General features: G+C 37.3%; 1 long non-coding RNA gene across 4 annotated transcripts in view; it reads right to left on the minus strand.

Annotated features, from left to right (window-relative positions):
* Window positions 1–25,489, minus strand: part of LOC142410665 (uncharacterized) — a 50,942-nt gene that overhangs the window by 10,150 nt on the left and 15,303 nt on the right. For 2 of the 4 annotated variants that reach the window (XR_012775999.1, XR_012775997.1), the window contains exon 2: window positions 17,419–17,521. This is a non-coding gene — a long non-coding RNA (uncharacterized LOC142410665). Of the gene's footprint in view, window positions 1–17,414; window positions 17,522–25,489 lie in introns of all 4 variants that reach the window. The other 2 variants (XR_012775998.1, XR_012775996.1) reach the window with 1 other exon arrangement.

Here is a 25,489-nt window from a genome sequence, read left to right on the forward strand (position 1 = left end):
ACCCCTATGCTCTTACTCTAAATCCTCCTTTATTTTATAACATTGATATTGGAAAAATCAAATATCTTGCCTGAAAGCTCTAGTTTCAATTAACAAGGATGTTAAGCATTTTTTTTCAGATACATGAAAAGAGTGACAGGATTATAGACCACCAAATTGTTGGTATTTTAAGAATCTGACAGGCTCAGCACCATGAGCCATTCTAGCCTCTCTGTGTATCCTTTGTGGTTAAAACTCTTAAGCACTTTAAATTCTTTTGGTCAGTATTTTTTTCCTTTTAGGGCAGACAACTAGAAGCACATTCCAAGTAACCATTTATGGTGTACAGAAAATTATAAGATACTAAAATCACCTCTTTGAAGGTGTTTCCAGGCTCTGGATAGTAAAACAAATATTTTATTTATAAAAAAACAAAGTTGTTGTTTTAAATCTAGAATATAATTATCTATGTTCCAATTCAAATGAAAGACAGTAACAGCACAAAGACACAGCAAAATAATACATGTCAAATCCTAGAGCCTTTACTTGGACAAATCTCCCATCAAGCTTTGGTGGCAGCTTTGCCTGATGAAATATGACTGAGCCAGACCTGAAATAAGCAAAAATTTAACAAGCCACACCAGTGGAATCAGCTATGAAACAACAAATGAAATATTTATTTTCGGTGTCTGAAAAATAATGACAATTCGATAAATTAGAAGTAACAATATCTCACAAGTCCACTGAAACAGGAGTCCTCAGACTCATTTATCCAGATACAATAGAGGACCAAAAAGATGTTTGAAGAAGCAGATGACTTTCCAGAATATTTGATACAGACTGGAAGAAATATGCGAACAAATTTTTCAAATCATCAAGCTTTGGCAAACAAAATTGACTGTAGCTTTGCATAACTTAATTTACAAATGGCTCAGTCCTCTCACATTTCTTCTTTTTCAATGAATAAGACAAAATCGTGGACTGGTCCTGTGCAGGAGGCATATCTGGGTGCTGGGGCTTATGGTGGGGAAGAGGCCAGCATTTCTGTGCTACAGCCAGGAAATGTGCCAGCAAGCAGGTTCCCTGGAGCCCAACACCTCGGTAAGGACTGGTGGACATGTAGCCCAGCAGACTGTCCCACTCGACAGACCAGCGCACCGGGAGGCAGGGGCCGAGAGGAGCTGCCAACCACCTGCAGCTGGTATATCAGGTCATGGAGGAGGAGAAAGATTCTGGCACTGTGCTAGGAAAGTATGTAAGACATACCCCTATCTGTGGGGGTGCATCGATGCAGGAGCCAAATCTATGAGTCTCACACTCAGTGCACAAAAACTTAACAGCTCAGATGGATGGGTAAAATCTGTATCAGTGTAGAAACTGCATGGGATGAAAGCTTTGCAGTTCTGCAGAGGAATCTGGTTCTGGTCTGTACCATCTGTGCACCAATTGTGTGGATTGTTTGTTGAGCTTTGTTTGTTTGTTTTTTTCATTCGGGAAAGATACACAAGTCAGTAAAAAGAATGCACTTCAGGTCAGTTTAACTCTTGAGCTATTCTTTTTTGCCCTCGCCACTGCTAATTACAGGTTCAAATTTCTTACAAGAGTTAAAAAGAAGATTCATACCTAATTACTATTTTCTGCAATTTATTTAATTTCAAAGACAACAATTTAATTTCAAAGTTTATTCACACTACTGAGGGAAGTGGAGAAAACCTGGAAATACAAAAAAGGTAAGATTCAAGGTCTGATTTTCAATGTGAGAACCTCGCAGCTGACAGTATATTTGTATGTGCATGTAATACATGTGCACTCTGTTTGAAACATAATGACCATGTGATAGGAAATACCTGGCAGATCTAGACCTTGAAGTGGATGCTCCCATTAGGTTTGTGCTAATACCACTAATACCATGCATTTGTTTGCATGTATTCTTACAATATATATACAAATTAGGCTGAACAGTTCTTAGCAACAAGTAAATGCAACAAGATAAAATAAGTTTATACATACATTAAATATTTACATAAATATGCACATTCTATGTGCATCTCATAAACACATTTCAGACAAAGATTTAAAATCTTAATGTCCACAGGCCCATCAAACATGCTGTGGCACTCACAGAGTGAAATTTGAGACTATTAAAAACAAATGGGAGCCTTGCTTAATCAGGGCTCTGCAGACTGCTGAAGCCCAGAGGGGCACCCAAGAGAATCCTTTGATGAAAATTAAGATTATAATGAAATCAAGGTGAAAAAAGGCATTGTTCCTATCTGCTTCTCCAGAAGCTTCTCTTGACTTACAGGAAAGACAGCACCTTATGCTCTCAATCAACAGAAAGCAGCAGTGGAAGAGATGGAGTAAGAATTGCATAAACATTTGGTAAATGTCTTACAGGAATGTTTTTTAAAATCTTGATGTTCTTTTTTGGCTTCTGGGGTTTTGGCAGGAACTCCGGTCTCTAGGCCCATTTCTGTGTACACACTTTAATGATGGGCTTGATTAAGAGACAGTAATTCCCTGGAGGTTTAGCTATCTTATTTATTGACACGAACACGGGTACAACGCCAAAATCAAATGGTTATGTCCCAAACCAATGGAAAATCACAGATGCAAAACCATGATGGATCCTTCATTTTTCCAGCTTCATGTATTTCTACAGTTTTCCACTGTATATAAGCTTTATAATCTAACCAACACCCAACCTGGCCTTGCAAGAGATTACCTTCCACCAAACAACAAACAGTAGCAAAAATGTCAGCCTACATCTGCCCATTGAGGTCCAGTTATATTTGTCCCAGTAACTCTGCCTGCCAAGTGAGCCAGTTTCCCTCAAATGAGGATTTAAAGGAAGAACACAGATGTTGGCTTTGGGATAAGCTAAGACAGGACTGCTAAGGAAAATTCTAGACAATGAACTGTGTGGTAGGGTAGTTCAGGAGTCAATCTCAAAGGAAAACATGGCAATAAGTTTGTAAAAATGAACTTGCTGTCCTCCAACCTTCTCCTACACAGGATTCCAAATTTCCAGTGAGGTCAATAGGATTTGCAGGCACATAATATATCTCAGGACAGGACTTTATATTCAAAGCTCACCTTATCTCAATGAAGTGCAACCATTCCTGGGATGACACTCGGAACTGTTTAATAGCAATAGGGCACAAAATAAAGCTAGCCAGCAAAGCAGAATGTGGGCAAGGCAACGTGCTTAGCACTTACAAAAAGTACTCACAAATTCTGTATCTCTTTAAGATTACTTAAAGACACAAAAAAATATATTCAGGAATAGAACCAAGGCTCTGCTTTTCATAACTCAAATGCAATATGAAGAAAACAGCCTTGCCACCCCCTGTACTAAACTGATGGCACTGAACTTCGGACCAATTGACCATTTTCTTCTTCCTCTCCCTGGCAGGCTCAAGGAGAAGAACCCTCTCCTATGGCTCTGCATTCCCAAGAAAACTCAGACTCCTGAAGCCTTCTCTCTTGCAGGAGGAAGTGGAGATGCTCCACAGCCTGCAGCTCTACCATATATTCTTTTACTGGAATAAGAAATGTTTCTAGATCAACAACTTAAGAAGCCAATGGAGCATCTGTGTGCCAACATTAAAGTCTCTTTTCATCTGTGAGAATTCCACGCTTTCTAAAAGCCTTGCCTTCTCATAGGAAGATGGCCAAAATTCCACAGAGATATGAGTTTGTGGCAGAAATCTACAAGTTTTGATCACTAATTATGTTATTTCTGCTTTTGAATATATCTTCGTGCACAGGCATATATTATTCTGTATGTTTTCATGTCTGTTTTATTACTTTCTTTGGTTTGACTTCCATCTGATTTTCAGTTTATTATGAAATTGTTAATTTTTTATTTTTCATCTTTTTAAATTTTGTGGGTTTTCTCATTTTGGTATTTAGTGACTTTCTCCATCACTTGTTCCTTTGTATTTCCTTAAGGCAACAAGACATTCTTGTGGTGCTGGATGGGGATGGGGGGAGTTGCCAGCAAAATTTTTGATGCACATGCAATAAAAGTCCTCTCACCACCCATTCAGGTTTGTAAAAGGTAACTTAGCTAGTATTACTACGTACAGTGGTACATTTAATCCAGAGAGGTAATTGTAAAATCTTAATTTGTCTCAATTACTTATATATATTATAAGCATAGATATTTCTCACATAACATGATAATGTAACAAGTATTTATGCATATTACACATATGAATATGAGCACATACATAACGTCTTCCAATATTTCAAGCAGCACAATAAATTCTTAAACAACCTGGTACTTGCAGACACTATTACATGAACAGAACAAAATGTAGTTGTCAACCAATTAAAAACATTCATGTACAAGGAACCCATTTGTGTTTTATTGAATTTTTTTACTTAATCTTTAAAAGATTTTTAGACTATGATATATAATATTTCTCATGTCATAATATTTTCATCAAATCTACCTATATGAAATCTGATCATTCCTTTGCTGTGCTAGAAACCCAACAGTGTGATAATCTTAAAGAACCAAATAGTGAAATGAACGATATAACAGAAAGCCCTCACAGTTCAGTTTCTTTATTATGACAGTGCAAAACCCAAAACCCAAATATTGAATCTGAGAAATATAAATTATGTTGTAGTTAGTGTGATGCAAAACCCACTCATATCTTTTAGAAAACAAATGAGTCTCACAACTTACCCAGAAGGTCATCAAACTGAGAATCTAGTACAGCAGAGAAAAAAACTGGAAAACAATATAAACTGTGTAAAGGTTACTGATGGTGCATTGAATCTTTGAATATTGTGTTCAACTCATCTTCAAAAGATGTTTAGCTGAGAGAAAGGTGTCAGACAGGTAATGAAAATGTGGTTAAAGGCACAATACAACCCTATTTTAAGAGGAGACTGAAATGAATAAGTGATAATATGACACAGGCATCAGCTAATGAAATTTTGGCAGTAAGTGCCAAGAACAGTTATGTCTGCAGTGTTGTTTGATAGGAATTCTCAGCAAAGAAACACATAAAGGAAGCCTCATGTTTCTGATCACCACTGTAAATATAACAAAGAAAGAAAATGGAGAGGCTCAGTCATAACCTTCAACAGCCTGCCAAAGTAAACAAGAAGGCGTTTGATTTTCAGCCAATAAAGACGAAGTGAAAAATGAAAGTGGGAAAGCTCTGCGTAGAGCTTTTTCTGGTAGAAAAAGACGGACAGATGTACATGATACTTTATTTATTGCTTTGGAACAATACAAGTGATTGGAGAAAATTGAAGTATTTTAAAAAAAAAATTAAAAAATTAGTAAGTATTAGTCCTTCAGATGTGCTGAAGATGTTTAAACAAGGTACAGAGAACTTTGTAAAAATGGAAATTCAATTGGAAAAGTGCACTTTCTGTTATCAATCCTGTTTCCCATGGAAGCTGAACTCAACTATGGGATTAAACTTTCAAATGCATTACTGGACTACCTAGGATAGACTCTGCAAGAAGAGGCTACCAGAGACCACTGATGGATGAGAAAGTGTCAGCAAGGCAGAGTTATGAAATATTTCTGGAATTAACCCCTTGTACCTGCTGGGCCAACAGCAGGATATAAAACAGCAAAGTAATAAATTCTGCGAAACACTTTTTAACACATTTCACAGGATGGTAATTCATATTTGCCATGGATGTTTGACAAAAGTAATTGCACTTTCCACTATGGTCATCACACAGCTTCCTCAAATCAGTTTCGAAGTTAGCCCTCGCACTGCTTCTGCATATGCATAAACGATCAGTGTTTCCTCCAACTCTGGAAGTGGATATGGCAGTCACATCACTGCGTGCAAATTATACTTGTTCCGAAATTGGAAGTTGAGGCAACCAGCAGTAGTTTGATGCTGGAAAGACAGCTTTTCTAAAATAATCCACCATTTAAGGGCCATTCAGAGGCAGAAGTCAACAGTCCCTAGCCCAACAAGACTGTACTAAAGCTAAAGAGCTAAGGAGAATCTCCAGCCCCTAGCAGATGGGGGAGGGAACACAGTGACCAAGGATGAGGAAAAGGCTGAGGTACTTAATGCCTTCTTTGCCTCAGTCTTTAATAGCAGGGCCAATTGTTCTCTGGGTACCCAGCCCCTGGAGTTGGAAGATAGGGACGGGGACCAGAATGGAGCCCCCATAATCCAGGGGGAAATGGTGAGTGACCTGCTGCACCACTTAGACACTCACAAGTCTATGGGGCCTGATGAGATCCGAGAGTGCTGAAGGAACCGGCAGAAGTGCTCACCAAGCCCCTTTCCATCATTTACCAGCAGTCATGGCTAACTGGGGAAGTCCCTGCTGACTGGAGATTAGCGAATGTGATGCCCATCTACAAGAAGGGCTGGAAGGAGGACCCGGGCAACTACAGGCCTGTCAGCCCGACCTCAGTGCCGGGGAAGCTGATGGAGCAGATCATCCTGCGTGCTATCACACGCCATGTAGAGAATAACCAAGGGATCAAGCCCAGCCAGCATGGGTTCAGGAAAGGCAGGTCCTGCTTGACCAACCTGATCTCCTTCTACGACAAGGTGACCTGCCTACTAGATGAGGGAAAGGCTGTGGATGTTGTCTACCTAGACTTCAGTAAAGCCTTTGACACGGTTTCCCACAGCATTCTCCTGGAGAAACTGGCTGCTCATGGCTTGGACAGGCGTACTCTTCACTGGGTTAAGAACTGGCTGGATGGCCAGGCCCAAAGAGTGGTGGTGAATGGAGTTTACTCCAGTTGGCGGCCGGTCACAAGCGGTGTTCCCCAGGGCTCGGTGTTGGGGCCAGTTCTGTTTAATATCTTTATCAATGATCTGGACGAAGGGATTGAGTGCACCCTCAGTAAGTTTGCAGATGACACCAAGTTGTGTGGGAGTGTTGATCTGCTTGAGAGTAGGCAGGCTCTGCAGAGGGACCTGGACAGGCTGGATCGATGGGCTGAGGTCAGTTTTATGAGGTTTAACAAGGCCAAGTGCAAGGTCCTGCACTTGGGCCACAGCAACCCCATGCAACGCTACAGGCTTGGGGAAGAGTGGCTGGAAAGCTGCCAGGCAGAGAAGGACCTGGGGGTGTTGGTTGACAGCCGCCTGAATATGAGCCAGCAGTGTGCCCAGGTGGCCAAGAAAGCCAATGGCATCCTGGCTTGTATCAAAAATAGCGTGGCCAGCAGGACTAGGGAAGTGATTGTGCCCTGTACTCGGCACTGGTGAGGCCGCACCTCGAATACTGTGTTCGGTTTTGGGCCCCCCACTACAAGAGAGACATTGAGGTGCTGGAGCGTGTCCAGAGAAGGGCAACGAAGCTGGTGAAGGGTCTGGAGCAGAAGTCTTATGAGGAGGGACTGAGGGAACTGGGGTTGTTTAGCCTGGAGAAAAGGAGGCTGAGGGGAGACCTTATTGCTCTCTACAACTGCCTGAAAGGAGGTTGTAGAGAGGTGGGGGTCGGTCTCTTCTCCCAGGTAACAAGTGATAGGACAAGAGGAAATGGCCTCAAGTTGCGCCAGGGGAGGTTTAGACTGGATATTGGGAAATTTTACTTCACTGAAAGGGTTATCAAGCATTGGAACAGGCTGCCCAGGGAAGTGGTTGAGTTGCCATCCCTGGAGGTATTTAAAGGACATTTGGATGAGGTGCTTAGGGACATGGTGTAGTGATGGTCTTGGTAGTGTTAGGTTTACGGTTGGACTCGATGATCTTAAAAGTCTTTTCCAACCTATACAATTCTGTGATTCTGCGATTCTGTACTACATTGTATAGCAGGAGAGACACACTGACCTTTCAGATTCAGCCTGCTGCTATCTGTCTGCGTGTCCATCTCTTTCTCTATTTCCTGCCTGCTTTTTTCCTCCTAAGTAGGTATTTAATGATTTCTTTGATATCCCTTTCTGGTGGAAAGGTGGGAAGATTATTTTTGGTTGTTAAAAGTGTTAGAGCTAGCAGCAATAATTTTCCATTGTTTTAGAAAAAATATGGTCCATAGGTAATTGTCTTATTAAATTCTTGATACACTGTTTGACACCGTGACAGATCATTGACTGCAAATACTCCCAGACTTTTCGTCTCCCAGGCAAGGATGATACTTAACACATTACTTCACACCAAAATTGAAAGGTAGAAAACTAAAAGATGCAGAGCGAATGGAGAACTATTGCAAGACTGTCTTACATTCTCCACAGTGTTTGGTATCATATCAATTAAAACATGCTTATCAAGATATTTTCTGTATCTTTTCACTAAGTAGATATATCCTTATGTCCTATGAGATGACCTAAGAAAGCAGGAGCCACTAAATAATAAGCAAAGTCAAGCTGAAGGAGTTATGGAAAGAAAACACTTAAATAAGCAACATTCACCACTAGAGAATCTAGAGAAAGAACCAGAAATGGTGACCATTAGAAGTCCTACAAATATTCAGGAAGAAGCATTTAAAAATAATTTTTAAAAATATTTTACAGCGACATGTATTTATCGTCCACATACTGATCACAGTGACAAACAAGTGTAATACAAGAAACAAAGCCAATTTTAAGAAAAAAAAATTAGTTTGCTATTCAAGCCATGGATCTGGTAACAGATGGAAATTGAACCTCTTAGACTGTTCTTACCATAATGACTACTTGGAAAACTTACTAACTCCAATTATAGCCACAATTAGCACTTTTTAAGGACATCATGCATGAAGCACTGAGACAGATCTAACACCAAAAAAAAAAAAATACCCTGTCTTCTGTTACGTTGGCTTATCACACTCCGCAACTGGAAAAGGATTCATCTTTTTCACCACTTCCCCAGATTTCCCCAGTGTCCTGGCTTCCAGAGAATGGATTTGTCTTTGTGATTTTTAGTGACACCTGCAGTTCTCTAAGAAAAATGCAGTGAGGAGTTTTTTTCCTGTGGTGCAACCCCAGCATAGTGCCCTCTGTCTCATTTATCCACCACTAATGAGGCACTGGGCACAACCAAAAGGCACAAAATGAGATTTTCCAGTGGCTGTTGGATCAGCCCACTGGGGCCATTACCAGTTAGCATACCTGGGACTTGGACCAACTCAGAGCACTCTCTTACTATCAGAGAACTTAAACAGAACTTTCTTCCCTTTCCCTTTGGCAGCCCCATGATATGTCCCAGTTGCAGCTCAAGGTCTACCTCTTCATTGACACAGACGATGTCTCCTAAGCTACAGGCTTTTTTCCAGTCTGCAATACCGGAGACAGAATCCTAGCACTATTAGCTACTCACTTACCAACACACTGTGCAAATCCTAATGTCACTTCCTATAGCTCCTTCTCATAGAATTTCATACTATGACATTAATAGACAAAGATTGTAGTGATTGTTAAACATTATCTGGAGAAGAGTTATTGATCCACGAAGTAGAGACTGAATGTCTCTTAAAAAAAAAGAAAGAACGTCTGACATCAGCAGGCTGTAATGGTGTTGCTGCCTATCATACTCAATTATTGTTTATTTAAAGAGCTTCTGAGAAACTGTGAGAAGGCTCATTGCTATTTACCCCAAAGCATGGATGTTAGCCTGCAGTTGGAATGGAAATGGAGTAACATTTCCAATGAAAAAAAACCCTTCTAGCTAATTTAATTGAAGCTAGATAGCAAATAAAGCTTTTTGGTTTTCCTAGGGATAAGCAGACTTTGAAAACAAAACTCCATCAATGAATTTTGGATTATTTTTATACCAAAAGTCTAAACAATAGAAATTATATACAGAAAAGTATTCAGAAAGCCTTGAGTGAATAAAGAAAAGCCAAAACTTTTTTCCAGAAAATACTGAGGTGAATATTGATGTATTTTTCCAATGTGAAGATACTTATCTGTTAGCAATCTGATACTTCCAGCTCCGTCGGCTCATGATCTAATTCTTAAAATTAATCATTTTGATTTTCATTCCACAGTTTTAAACTGAGTATCAATATGTCCTGAAGGCTTTACTGCCTCTTAGAATTTCACGTTCCCAATCAGTCATTAAACAATCACCTTTCATTATATACCCTGTTTCCCTCTTGGAGCAATGTTTATCTTTAAAAGACAATGGTACGATAAATATTCTGGAATAGATGAATTGTTTATCACTACAAGTCATAGACTTGTCTAGTAATGAAGAGATACTGCTATTCTGTAATTCAGTAAAAGAAAAATATAAGGCACCCAAACATGCAATTATTGTGGTTTTTTGTTTACAAGCCACACATACTAAAATTTATTCAGCAAAGTAGTCTGGAATCGTTAATTCTTCTGAGGATTATACTTCTAGGAAAGTTTTGTATAGAAGCTTCTTCTGTAATTCATAGTGACACCTTACTAAATCCCAGCTAAATACTCATGATCAAGACCAGAGTTGCAGTGTTCCATAAACAAAGATTGTCTGGAAAAACTACCCTTACAATGTTTAGATCTCCAGAAAATATCAAAACTAGTTACTTTAAAGTTTGCATAAAGCCTGAGTTTATGGTAAAATTAAAATGCAATCAGTGGCTGTGCAGCAAAGTTGCAGAGGCTTAGATGGGGAACTTACGTACGCGTCTTAGCACTGCCTAGACCAGAGACATTATACAGAGATTCCGTTGTGTTTAAAAGACAAGAACACTGCGTGCCCTGAAGAACTAAGTGTTTTCTAAGCATTAATGGTAATGCAGCCATGTAGAATATTACCATTAGGCACTACCATCTATCTCTTTCAATAATTAATTAACTCTGAAAAAAGGCAGTTTATTCATTCTGAAATACTGGTTGACTTCTTCTTTCAAGTACTTGGATTGCTAGACACGTCCAAGCCAGAATGCCTAGCTCGCTAGTTATTTCAATAATCACCTTCAGTAGCCAGATACTCCACCCAAACTGAGTACAGAACATAGAAAATAGGCGATCCTATATCTATTGCATGTTCCCTGGCTGGGAAGAAACATAAATCAGAGACCTAAAATGAATAACGCATTGCCAAGGCTTACCACCTTCAAAGACTGTGGAGGCACAGACCACCTAATATGAGTAATTAGTAAAACACCGTTCCCTTTGCAACAGAAGACTCCTGGCAAACAGAACTGGTCTAAGAATTCTTAAGACAGTGGAGTGGAGTTTAATTCTGGAAATAAAAATGAAGGAATGATTAGACAGCAAATTCTCAACAAGTATTGCATGTCCTAAAGGGGCCAGTGCTCTGTAGCTATGAAAATTGCCACTGTTGAACAGGCAATGCAATAGAATGGGAACTTATGTCTGCTGCATCAAGAACAGTCTGGAGTGATGTGATGTGTGAGAGACCATCTGGCCTCCATTAAAAAGAGAAAAGAAAGTATCAGGACACAAGAACGCAGAGAAGAAACCTGTCAAGTGGTTTGAATCTCCGTCTAGAAAACAAAGCCAAATAGTTCAGCAGCCAGCACTGCAATTATGTTGAGAAATAAGCAAGCTCACTTAGACTGATGAGAAAGGAGGTTGATCCACGTAAGCCGGTTCAAGAAGCAGATACCCTTGGAGTGAAACACATACATACCACTGGGTACTGAAATTGATAGTTTAAACTCCCTGGCATGAGCTCTTCCTTTAATGATCAGACAAAAATATTTTTTCTCACCATCCCTTCTAGCAGAACGGTTTAGATCCCTGAGTAGCAAATAGATGACACTCCTGTTGCCAGGGTTAGCTGAAGAGATTTTAAGCATCAAGGAGGAGATTTCAGGAAGCAGAACCACGCAGGCAGGACAATGTGTATAGTGCTGATGGTAGCCAGTGTAGCCTTAATAATCTGAAAGGTGCAAGAAGCAGAGCCACCAAGTCAGAAACATTCAGGAAGCAATAGCGAATGAGCCAATGTTGATACTGTCCTACTGTGCTCTGCGGATGTTGCCAAAGCCGATACAGCTGCATAACAGATTGATGCTGTAGGAAACAAGCACTGTGTGAACTTCCAGCATTTTCCCCATAGACTTTACAGAGCAAATCACTAGGGCATATGACATCCCTGGTGCTACCATGAACACCTCACCCATATGATTAGCCTATGTACTTACCCAAATGGCACAAGAAATTTTGGCTCTGGTGGCATGCTCAGGAGAAAACGAAAAGACAAAAGTCTTCTTAACTCATTTGAGAAGAAAACTGCGGAGTCTAGCTGCACCCCTTTTGCACAGTGTTTGCATCTTGAACAACCAGCAAAGAGAAACCCCCCCCTGAGAAACACGTCTCTGAGAAAACCAAGGTATCCCACATGTAGGCTTGATCATAGGACATAACCCTCACATGTTCTGCAAAACTGAAATGAGGCTTTGGACTAAATCCTCAATACAGGAGAAGCAAAAGGCAATATATTAATTGCAAAAGATCTGCAAAGCATTCCCTTTCAACAAGAGAACTTCCTTATATGCCATAGGTTGAGCAGAAAGGAAACGAACAATAGTACACCTCTACTAATATTGCAAAGACAAAATTTTGGATCTTGAACGCCTGGGCCATAGCAAACCCATCGTAATAGCTAACATGGACACATTTCAAGAACTTGTGGTTCAGGGACAGATATTGGTTAAGACCAGAGGGCATATCTAGGACTCAGCTTTTTGTCCTCAGCAACAATAACCTTTGAGGTAAACAGTACAGCCTCTAAAAAGGTTGATCAGGCACTAAATGGAACCAGCAGTGCTAAATATGAAAGGCATTGGGGGGGGGCTGTTTCTCCAAATAAATAAAGATTTAGGGCAGGTGCCAGACTTAGAGGGGAGAACAGAAAACTGGGGACTGTTCCTCATCAAAGAGATTATTGGATAATAGGGAAATACCAGGAGAAAAGCCTAAATTACTGCAGCTGACTCCTCTTCCCACAAGGTAAACTGCACAACTGTTCCTTCTGTAAGCCACAACCAACATACCATGCCTAAAATATTAAATTGTTCAAAGGAATAATGACACACATTTATTTCTGGTTGCACATAATACCACCCTTAAAACTGTGCAATGTCAATGCACATTATGAATTCAGCACTTAAATAGCGCTGAAAATGCAAATAATCCTAGAGTTCTTATCTCTATACCTGATCACACAAAAACCCACCCCAGATAACTTTTTCTCTTTCAATGTGTCCAGCTGCACATTGGTGTCCAAGGTCCTGCTCCTTGTAAACAAGGTCAAAGCAGAAGCTCTCATTAATTTCAGTAATGCAGGATCTAATCCTACATGTAACACTAGGCAAGAGACTGTCATATTTTCAGGCAGATCTTTAGTCAAAGACCATTTGCTTAAGGACAGTATTTTTGCAAAAATCCTGTGTGAACATAATAAAGGGTTAAGCAGAAAGATTTTAAATCAAACACTTATCAGTTCTTCCAGCTTTTATCCCTCTTCATATCATATCTCCTCAAAAAATAGTGAATTACTTAAATAGTTGCAGCTGGTACAGAATACATTTGGAATAACCATGAATTTCTACAGCTTCAGAGCAGCATGCTTTGGCTTAAACAGTCACAGGATGGCTCAAATTCCATTCATCTCTTCCTCAAATAAGTGCTTTCTACCTTGTGTGAAAAAAATTAGTAATGTGCTAAAGTAGGAAATTAAACAGTTTGGGATTTAACAAAGGATTGGAAAAAACATAAACTACATTTGATCTGACCAAAAAAATAGAATGATCAACTAACTGAGTGTCTACAAGAACTTAAAAGTTTGATCAACACAAATTGGCTTAATTACTTCAATTAAGCCTAACAGCATATGGACAGACTAGGAACAAGTATTATGGGTGATAAAAATTAGTCAGGACGGTCAAATCTAAAACTTACTGCTAGCATTTGCAGAAGAATTATATCGTACTGAGCAACAGGAAATAAAATTCATTAACTACAAAGACAATATCTCTGACTCTGGAATTTCCTGAACTGAAAACTGCTGGAGCTGGGGAGAATATTCTGACAAAGTAACAGTATGTGATTGCCCTGTTCTAACATTTTTTTTCCAACACCATTTTATTTTAGCCAGTGTTGGAGACAGGAAACTGGCCTAGAGTAATCTCTGGTCTAACCTAACATAATCATTCAAATGTTCTTAAAATGGATAATGGATGCATAAAATCAATAAAGGCAGCATAATACATAAGGCAAAAACATATAAAAAGATGATCTCGTAACTATTATCATAATGAGAGGTGGTCTTGGAGTCATTACGGATGATTCTTTGAAAATAGCAGTTCAATATGCAACACGATTCAAAAAGGCAAGCAACGTAAACTACCAGGAAAGAGACAGAAATAATTCTGAGACAATATATTAGCATTTTATTTTTATTTAGAACTAAATACAGCTTCTGTCTTCTAATATTGCCTATTAATAACATCATCCACTCCGAACAACAAAACCAAAAAACCCCTCTTCCCAGATGCTTAAGAAAGCTCTGTACCCTGTAAAGAATACTTTTAAAAAATAAATAAATCAATCAATAAATTTAAATTTTTGTATCTTCTGTATCTTTTCCATGTTTAAACTGAGGTTGCGCAGCACCAAACTTCATCAAACTCCACCTCTGCACCTAGTTTGGTGGTAAGGCTCTCAACCAGGTTAAACCTACCATGTTCCCAACATCTACAAAGTATGCAGTTCTGACATCCCATCTCGGAAAAAAAAAAAGGCCCTATAAAACTATAATTTTAGTTTCTAAAAAACTATAGCTTCTATGAAACTATAGAAAGAGTATCAAAGATAAACAGAAGTATGGAACAGCTTCACAAAAGAGAAACAAAACACGCCAAGATGCTTCACTTCAAAAAATTCCCAGAGGACTGAAAGCAAAAGATGACTAATGTCAGTGTTGAGATGACTAATGTCATTAATCTAATTAAGACAGTTAACAGAGAAGAATAATCCATTATTTGTTACTCTGCAAATAATAAGGCTCACCAAACAAAATTTTCACAGAGCCAGTGAGAGGCAGTGTTAAGCTAGAGGGACCTTTGGTCTCATTTCATGTGGCTGATTTTACATTCTAAATGTCATGAACTAAATGAGGTCAAGAACTTATATGCAAATATTCACATGGAATTCACAGTGGATGTTCACAATTATTATAATTATTTGTATCTGTTTTATGGAAAGAGCTACTAAAAGTTGAAGCAGATTAGCAATTAGAGTTCAGGAAAAGACCAACCGCAGCAGTTTCCTGTAAAATTCTTACACCTTCTTTTGAAAGCACAAATATATCAGCAATTTTCAGAGACAGGATACAGGACCAGATGGAATTCTTATATTCAGGTGAACATAAAGTGCAAGTCTTTGAAGATCTGATTTTTCACAAATTCTAAATAATTTTCATTTCATAGAGCCACATATTATTGCAGGCAATAAATTTATGAGGTCTTGTTTATTGTTCTGTATTGTGAGTGTTTCTCAAACCTATTTCCCAGGACTATTTCTTTAAAAATGTACTATTCATCATGTCCCTCTGCCCAAGCATACCCATGTTTTATTTTTTTTTAAATTCCAAAAAGACTTAGGCACACTGAGTAAACAGAGTTAATAAGCTGAACTCAATCGTGACTTCTCCAGTTATATTTTTTGGCAGAAAATGCCTTTCTGAGTTTCTATTTCAGTAAGATTCACTTAATACAACCAAAGCTGAGAAGGCTTTGATCCACAATTACAAAGTTAAAATATATGGAGAAAGAATAATGCTGGGAAAATGCTCTCTTGGCAAATAAAACTGGAGCAAATTAATCCCACCAATTTCCCACCTTTAATGAGTTCAAATCTTGCCATTGTTAATAATACTGAAATAGTTATTAACATTTATATAAATATAATTAGAGAAGGTCTTTGGACCTGCCAGCAGGATCGGAAGGTATTGGAACTTTTATCACATGAGCAAGATCAAAATCAAGGCAGCTATATCCCTTTTTTTTCTTTTGCATTAAGTACCTTTCATAACCCAAGCATCTGACTATCGTCTTGACTTAAAGTACTTGGCTATAACCCCAAGACAGGTTCAGATAAGGTTCTTTGATTCCACACACATGCGCATACACACATTCTTTAAATCCACCCTCCTTGCATGCAGGAGTCAACAGGAGTTAAAGGCAGTCAGCGCCTCAAAACATGTTCAGGACTTTGCAGGATGTGGCCCTTTATCCTTATTTGCCCCCTTGCACTTGCTTAGTTCTCTTTTTGATGGTTCTACTATTAATGTTCCTCTGCAACAAAAAATACTGTCCAAAAAACAGATGCCTACTGTCATCTTTCCTTGAAGTGCTATACGGTCTATATCCCCAAGTTACTAAATGTAGTTTCTGCATTCTATATCACCAATTTTAGAAACTAAGGTAATTCTGAAACATAGGACAATAAAATTTTCACTAAAATTTGCAAGATTGGAAAATTCTTCAGTAAACACAGTCATAACTTTTCCCTGAGATAGTATTCTCTTGTAGTCTGTAAGGAGATCTGTATTTTAAAACATAAGAGGAGTGAATTCTCATGGCTTGTGATCCTATAAAGTGGAGTAGATTTTACCCTTGTCATCCAGCTCCCCTGATTTTGTTCAGATTGGAAAACTGTCCAAACTGAAAACTTTCTGCCTGTATCTTTTTAGGTTCCCATTCAACACAAATGACAGCATTAGATTGATGGGGAAACAGGAATGATACACACTTAGAGCTTGTTCTGACAGTCACTTAGGATGCACGTCTATATCCAGGAGCCCACAGATATCATAGTAAAATACAATAGTTTATGTACAGCAGTTCCATAAATTTAGTGGTGGTGAGGACTTAGAAAATTCATGAGTCTTCTGGACTTCATTTATGGATCATCAAATGAACTATTAAAATTTACTGCAAATCAGCCATTAGTGCCTGAAAGTTGCATTCCTAAATGCACGTTTAGATCCCAAAATAAAAGTGACTCGAACTTTTTGGAAGATAGTCAGCAATTTGATTGTTTGTGAGACTATAAAGGTGTTGAGTAACCACATTTTAGCACCTAAGCTTGAAAATATTAGTTCCAATGTTTTGGACTTTATTCTTAGCGATCATACTGCATTTAACTATGTAAACATTTAGCTTATTAATTCCTTAAAATTTCTGTTATGAAAGCAGTAATCAATAAATTTCCCACAAAGTTTTAGAGGAGTCAGGGTGGAGGATTATCCAATTGGAATCTGAATTGTGCAAATAGCAGTACAGAAGGGTTTTTCATTATTGGCTTGTTAACCAGAAAATTCCTAACTTCAAGGAGCCAGGTAAAAGGAAGAAAAAGTCTTCCTCCTTTAGAGAGACACTGGTTATTTAAAACTTAGGGGGTTTTTTGCCTTCTACAGAAGTATCATCACTTTGTGTTTTGTTTTCAAGTAAATGACATATGAATTGAGTTTTTATGTCTTTCCACAAGTCCATTAGTAGCTATGGGAAGGAAACAGTTATCAAATAGATGAGCACACCTACTGTATTATTTGCCACTCAGGTTAACACATCCCAACTTCTTTTACAGATCTTCTGTGTAGTGTTTGACTGGTCGCATCTCCGTTCAGGGGCTCTGTTTAGTCATCTATAAAACAGATAAAATATTTCTTACCAGAATAACCAGATGTTTACTTTATTAATATTTTTAAGTACTTACACATTCCTAGATTGGCACTAAATAAATCAAAAATACTGCAAACAATTTGCAGACTCCTTATGTAACAAGTCTCATGAGATAGTTTATTAGCAAATACTCAGTGAGAAAATGAGAACGTTACCCACATATTAATGTATACATTGAACATTTTAAAAACTCCATTCTTAGAATCATCTTTTTTTTTTAAATTTGGCACTAGAACTTGCTTAGCAGCAGCCCCCACTATTGGTATTTACACTATAACCTATATCTACTGCTTCATTAGTATTAATGCATCAATGTCAGGATGTATTTTTATATTAGTAAGATTTAACATACTCCACAACTCATTCTTTCCAATAAATCATTGATGGGAATCCTAAAAATGCTGAGCACTCTCTTCTCAAATTTGATATTGTTGCACTATTGCTGATCTCAAAACATGCAACTGTTTCACCCTAATGCAAATGTACTTTTTAATCTATACCACGTAAAAAAACTATTGATGAGTCACCTATTTGTCACTAGTTTTATAGCATTTTAATATAATCAGTTTCCAAAAAAGAGACTATTTTCACAGCCAAACACAAAAAAATTTGGCCCAAAGCAATCACAAGAAAATAAAAATACTTAAATCTGGAACAAAACCCATAGTGTTACATAAGTCATAGGCACACATACACAGAATACATAAGGTATTAGGTTGTTACATTTTAAATGCAGATATTCTTTAATCTATAGAGCCTCCATCATTGATACCACTCAGTTTTCAGAATTCTTTTTGTGACATGAAATAAATTTTTGTGTTTCACTGAAATCAGTAAAGAATTCAAGCAACAAAGAGACAGTTGAGGAAAAAAGAAACCCTGTGCAGTTACATGATCTCCAAATTATATTAAACTGATTGAAACAAATTAAGAAAAATTTTAAGCAGTCAAAGAAATATTAAGGGAAGTTAAGATATCAACATCCACAGAAGAAAAGTGGATGTTGTAACTAATAGTTTAAAAAGCATCTGATTCTTCATTTGCCGACTTGTTGTATGTACTCAAAATTCACAAAGGTAACAAAACAAGGAATGAAAGGGTAAAGAAAGCACAGTAAGGACCAGATCTTGGATTCCTTATTCAGGTGTTTTTCTTCTGATGATAAAACTGAATGGAGCAGGCGTTTTATTAAACACCTCCTTTAGTGAGTCAGCTACTCTAATACATTTTTGGGGTCACGTTTTGTGGTCTAGTTTGTTCTCACGACATTGCTTGAACATCAAAAAAAGACTGGATACCTCTCTCTAGGTAGAATTCCCTGATCACAAAAATCACTCCCAGCTGGCTGGAATCCAGTACAACCAATTCCTGCAGTCTAAGTTAGTAACTGGGACAACAATTCCAGCTGGTGGACTGCCTCATGTGGATCATAACTAGGGTAAGGAGTTTGAGTGGTCCCCTTTTTGTAATGCTGCAAGGGCTGATGTAAAAGTGAATTTAGAATCTGAAAGTTTTAAGTATTTCCCTGCTGCTCCTTTGCCAAGAAAACCAGTCCATTATCATTAAGTGTTGTGAATCATCATTTCAATGGCTTTATGATACAATTCTTACACAGGAAGCGCTTATAAATAAACTTGATTATTTACAGTAGTAAAGCCCAGATGCCTAAAATCACCCCCTTGGTCCCTACCCAGGCATCCCGTGCTATAAAACATTGCTGATTCACAATTCCAATGTTTGTTTTATTTTTTTTACAATGCTTACATGCATTAGTAAATAAAAGTAAATTATGCTGTTTCTATAAGTAACAGGAGCACTGTTCTACAAATCTCAGTAATTTTTTAGAATGATTTGATAAACCTGTTAATGCTAATGAGACTCCTGCTTGTGCAAGGATGGCTACATCAGGGACTGGTCAGGAATATGGAAAAAGCAGAGTACTGTGACTAATATTGTTAATGCCTCTTTACACAAGATTACAGAGTCACATTCTCAAATCCTGAGGGGAATTTGGCTTAGTAGCTCACTCTCTTTGATACCTTTAAAGAACAGACTGTAAGGTGCTAAAAACATTTATTTGGCAAGAAAACAGCCTGAGACACTGCACAGCATATTTCTCAAAGTATCTCCTTAACTTATTTCTTTTGAGTAGCAAATTACTTAGAAAAGTGATATTATAAACAACAGACATTTAATGAAAGAATGGTTAGACTGTAGAATCCTGTGGGTTTTTTTTAAATTTGGTAAAAAAGTATTAGTAGCAATGAGTTTATTTTAGAACCTAATTAAATAAACACACACACCCATATAATAAGATTATTACCTAGTTAAATATTTTTGAAAGTACATTTGACTAACGTTGCTAATTCCCCTATACACAAGTTTGTATTCTCAAACTGTAAAGAATGTAGAATTTAATGACTGGTTTTTTTAAAGATATGCCAATGAAGAATAGATGTTCTGTCCTGAAGAGAACAAGAACTGACAAAATTACTCAGAAAACAGGATCTCCCATGCCAAACCGATCTACTGATCACTTTAGTACCATGTCCTTCCAGCTGCAGTCGGCAACTTCTATTTCAGAGAAAGCCAGTAAAGACATAGGTACCTAGAAATTGTGTCACTTACAACTTGAAGAAACAACTCCCCCCTCACCTCTAAAGGTTCTTTGTTGAAAACATAAGGCATGAAATTTAACAGCAAATGGCTCCCAGAGCCAGATTATGATTTTCCTTTTTCACAATGGTGAGTACTTATTCTCTTACATAGTCCCAGTTCAGCAAATAGGACTACTAATTTTTTATTTAAGTGGCCATATTCTGGCCTTCTGTTCTACTTGGTAACAAACTAGTAGTTTTGTCATACTACTGACAATACGCAATATTATTAAAAAAATGAGAAGTAGGGACATAGCTGCTTTTTCAATATCACCAGTCAACTTTCCTCATCCTTATATAAGATTTGAAATCTCTTCATCAGAATATACCAGCCTGTACCCTATGTCTGTGTTGAATCCAAGGAGGAGCTGTCCCTTTCACAAGCCAAATTCTGATTTATACCATATCTACGGACATTTCTTTAAAAGATTGCAAAGTGAAAAAATTGTGTGGTATTTTTTTCCTCGCAAATTACATGAAGGTGTGCACTGAAAACACTTTAATTTTCAAAAATGATAGCAAATGAATTGATATGAAAAATATACCATCATATAAAATACAGTATTTAGTTATAAAATTTGTTCACTCTAGCTTTTCTTAATAAACACATTTTTTTCTGACTTCATACTATGGGAAATCACAAGGCTCTTTTATTCTAGAAAGATTAATCAGTTGACAAAGAGTCTAACTTGGCAGAGGATTCTGCTCTCTGTAGTTCTACATTATAAAGACTATTTTACAGCTACACTTCATTGTACTTTACTTTTTAAATTTTTTAAGGCTCTTATGTATCCCATTCAAATCAATTCTCAGCACATGCTTGTATGATCTGTCTATTCAATTTATATTAAAAAATAATTCTTAATACTTTCCAAGTATTTACAGTAATACACATAAGAGTGAGTCAATACTGAAAGTTTTGTGTCACATCTAACATGACAGTAACTGAAATCAGTGAAGACAGATTTTCAGATTTGTTGTCATAGCTCTGCCACATACCGTTGGTCTGCTTTCTCTAACTTGAGATGTCAGGGCCTTTTTTTAAGACCGATTGCTTCCAGATGTATGGGATAGTGTCAGCAGAAAGAGAAGGCATACTTCCCACCGGCATAACTGAAATTGTAGTGAAAAAGCAGCCTCTGCAAATTAAAGTCAATCTCTTTAATGTATTTGTTTCTTCTGTCCACTGTTACATACTTAATTTTTCTTTCTTATGTTTTTAGTCAACCACCAGAAACACATAGACATTTTGCCTGTGCAATTTCTTAGCCAAGGCAATAAGACTCTGTTTGCTGCCTTATTCACGGCAAGATGATATCCTTATTCGCACTGAAGAACACCTGCCCTACTGAATTGAATTCAGTGAAGCCATTTGTAAAATGACATAGTCACCATATGAAAGATCTTTTCTAATCATTGCATACAGCATGCCGTTATACCATAACAGGGGCTGGTTCATGCAGTTATTAATGGAAATAGAGTATGACTGTGCTAGATTGCAAGTTCACATTCTCCAGATCATTAGTATGTAACTATTATCTGCACATGACATCAGAGCTCTTCAGTGACCTGTGAGAAATACATCTGATGATTTTATTTCCTGTGTTTCTTTACATATTTCTATTGGAAGAGAACACTGTCATTATTGTAGTCTTTTTGTGCATATCAGCAGGCAGCCCAAATTTTAAATTAGTACAGAAAATGAACCGTGTTGTAGGTCAGCACAGAAGGACATTATCCAAGGAGCTTTGGCCATTCTTCCTGTGTTATTTGTCCTGCTAATTCAGTTCTGCAGAGCTAGCAGTCAAGCCCCATTTGAAAATATGATAATAGATAAGAAAGTCTGTGTTTATTACAGAGCTCTTCTAATGTCTATTCTATACTTCAATGAAACACTGAGAAAAATACTACACTGGAATCCTAAACAATAAACCATTAGACTATGATGCTTCATAGCCAAATATAATGTTTTCAAATATTTCAGAATAGTTCTTAAATTCCTATATTTGTATTTAAGGCAACAGTCTTGCAATTATGAGCATGTGAAACTGCAAATTATAATTAATATTTGTTTTATTGTACTGCTTACTACATAAACAGAGTATTTTTCCGAAGAAAATTTTTAAAGTTTCCCTTTTCAAGGGAAAATATTTACGAAGAAAACATAACATTCCAAAAACCACTGATAGAGTCATCAAGTGAGTACGTGTTTTTCAGTAACATAATATCAAATTAATTTGGTTTCAGTCAACAGGAAAACTAAAACACATAATAACCCATACAACAGTAAGCTCCATCTTCTTATGCCCTTAAGTCATTAGTTTTAGAAACACAGAATCTAGAAACACAGAATTTAAGAGAATCAGGCAAGTGGAAGGAGAAACAGGAGACAGATTCACCTGGTGATGATGACCTATTGAAGAGAATGTGGAGCTAAGACCAAAGATTTTTTCACTCTTTCTACATCACAGGCTTATTTTAACATAGCTTAAGAGATAAAGAGCATTCTTTTGATCACCTGTGATGTAGGGCCTGTCTTCACAAAAACAGATTGCAGCCTGTCACTAACATACAGTTCCCTTTCACAGATCCTCACAGGCATTTCCCCCAGGACATCTGGATATTATTTTCCCCTGACATTATTTTTCATTTCTTTATTTATCTGCAGAACACACATAGCAGAGGCAGAAATTCTGAGACTTCTCTGTATTTCCCATTGACAATGCTCAACGTTCAGAGAAGAACTAGGGGAAAAAGGACAATTCAGTCTTCATTGGCCATTCAAACACTGGTAGCAAACACTGCCAACAAAATTACTGGTTGGTGTTTTCCATAGTTAGCCAATCTGCGATGTAAACTTCTAGCTATATTTTTGGGGGACTGGACACATACGGTTAATTCATGAAACACAGTGCTATGATCTGCCATTATATATTTTGTCACTAGCTATGTGAACTGGAATTAAACTGATGAATCAGAAGCAAAAGGCTCCATCACTCACCACAAGCCCCTGAATAACATCTTCCAAGTGTAATAACATTTGAATCCTTCACATGACATTTTTAAAATAACACTGTTCATTGCAGAATTATATCTGACCCTTAGTGGGGCACTACTTATACTATTAATAGTTTTTATTGACACTCTAAAAACAGTTGTTGTCTCAATCAAGATAATTGTTTCTTGACTAATTGTTCTTCTGTGGCTACAATTATGTTGTTGCAAATTTTATGTTTTCACATTGCAATTTACCACTGCAGTTTATACCATTATAGCAAACACTGCTCGAGGGGATTGTGAAACAAAGACAACAAGACAATGACTTCTCTCTGTGCACATGAACTGTCCAGATCAAGTATCTCCTTTGGTCCAAGAGCAGACCTCAGAGAAAAAAAATGTAACAACGCAAACATTTTGCAATATAAATTGAATGCTAGGAAAAAGAACACCGCATTTTTATGTTTTTACTTTTGCTTTTGTTTTTTAAGGACAATTCACGTGAAAATTAAGAAAATATTTACCCTGAATTCTTTGTACAGGTATCAGAAAAACAACTTGGCACTATAGGAACAAATACCCTTGTGAATTAAAGTAAGTTTATAAAGTACAAGTAGCTTTCATGAATTCTATGGTACGTATCAAAGTCAGTATAACCTCTTCAGTATCCAGTGGTTTTATTTTATGGTGCATTAAGTGGTAACATTTAAAAGGTACAATCTCATCTCCTAAAGCATGTTTGCTAACTCTCTGGGTATGGAGATGTGAAATGAAAGCATTGTTAAACTAGCTATGCGGTCCTCTAACTGGACCTGATACACAAGTGAGCTGGCTGTATGCTAAATGGTCTTTGAAAGTAAAATCAGAACAATAAAGACATCAACATGTTCATTCCCATCTGTTCTGCTCACCACTTGCAAAAATCACTCCATACAGAAAGCTAGAGATGTGTCTTTAACTGGGTCTTCTCTGTTTCCTGCTTCCACTTTACCTTGGATTTATATGGGGCGTGTGTGAATGGGAAGCATCGTAACCTCTTTATTCCCAAAACACATTATTAAATATTTAGATAAAATTTTTCCAACATGTCAGAATATTAAAAAAAAAAAACAACACACCAGAAAAGATGACTCTCATAGGATTTTTTATATAGATAGACAAATTTCCAAACTTCCAGAGCAGGAACATCTTTAGAGGATGAGTGAGAAATCATTTAAATTTTTCTAACATCTGTCTTTACAGTAAGCAAATACACTTTCAGTCTAGACTGGCCCTTTTAGTGGGTAAGTTTGAAAAACTGATGCATTGAAATCTGAGGTTATTCTCTTACACAAAATCCTGCCTTTCCTTATTTTCCTTTAAGATATGTACTGGCTTTTTGAAATTTCAAACTGAAAAAATAAATTATTTTATGTGCTTGTGGATACCAGTGTCTAGAGACATTCTCACCGTGAGAGTTAGATTTTAATGCCAGAGTTCGGGAATAGACTAAAAACCAAATAGTGATCCTACCATGTTAAACGACATACCTATGAAAAATCTACCATAGAGGAATACAACTACAGAAGTTTGATGGCCTGGAAAATTACAATAAATTATATATATACTCTGTTTTATAGTCACATAAAAATACATAGTGCAGCTGATGCTGGTGGCCGAAGCAAAAATTATCACCACATTGTATGCAGCATTTGGTTAATTATTCTTTATTATGTTATGTAAAAGAAAACTCTTGAGTTTGTAAATACTAATGTGGGCAACATACCATCTTTTCAACACATATAAAGCAATTCCCATTTATGTAGAGACTTGTGGTAACACATACTGCCACTAGAGGATAGTGTTGTCATATTACTATGCACCCACATTAAGTACATGAAATTACTATATAGTTCAAGTTACTTACTTTCTAAAGCCAGCAAAAAAAAGAACATTTATATTTCAATTAAAGATATATTTTTTTTGCCTGACAAACCCTGAAGCCTTTTTTTGATCAAAACCAGAAGGTTCATCATACATCTTGATGAAATACCTGTGGGATTCTGTGCTATTGAAAGCATCTTTGTTTTGATTATTTTTTAAAGTGTCTTTGCTTTCATTATTGTAGAATGTTCCTACTTCATTGCAGCATTAAAATAATTTTATTTGCTTGATGAAAAGTGAGGCTGTTGGTGAGAGTTACAGGTATCAGACTTGAAAATTGACTGACAGCCTTCTGAGGACTAGGAACCAGATCAGGCCAAGCTCGGGTATACTCATGGCAATAGCAAGGAATA

The sequence above is a fragment of the Mycteria americana genome, chromosome 5, assembly GCF_035582795.1.
Source record: "Mycteria americana isolate JAX WOST 10 ecotype Jacksonville Zoo and Gardens chromosome 5, USCA_MyAme_1.0, whole genome shotgun sequence".
Taxonomy (NCBI): domain Eukaryota; kingdom Metazoa; phylum Chordata; class Aves; order Ciconiiformes; family Ciconiidae; genus Mycteria; species Mycteria americana.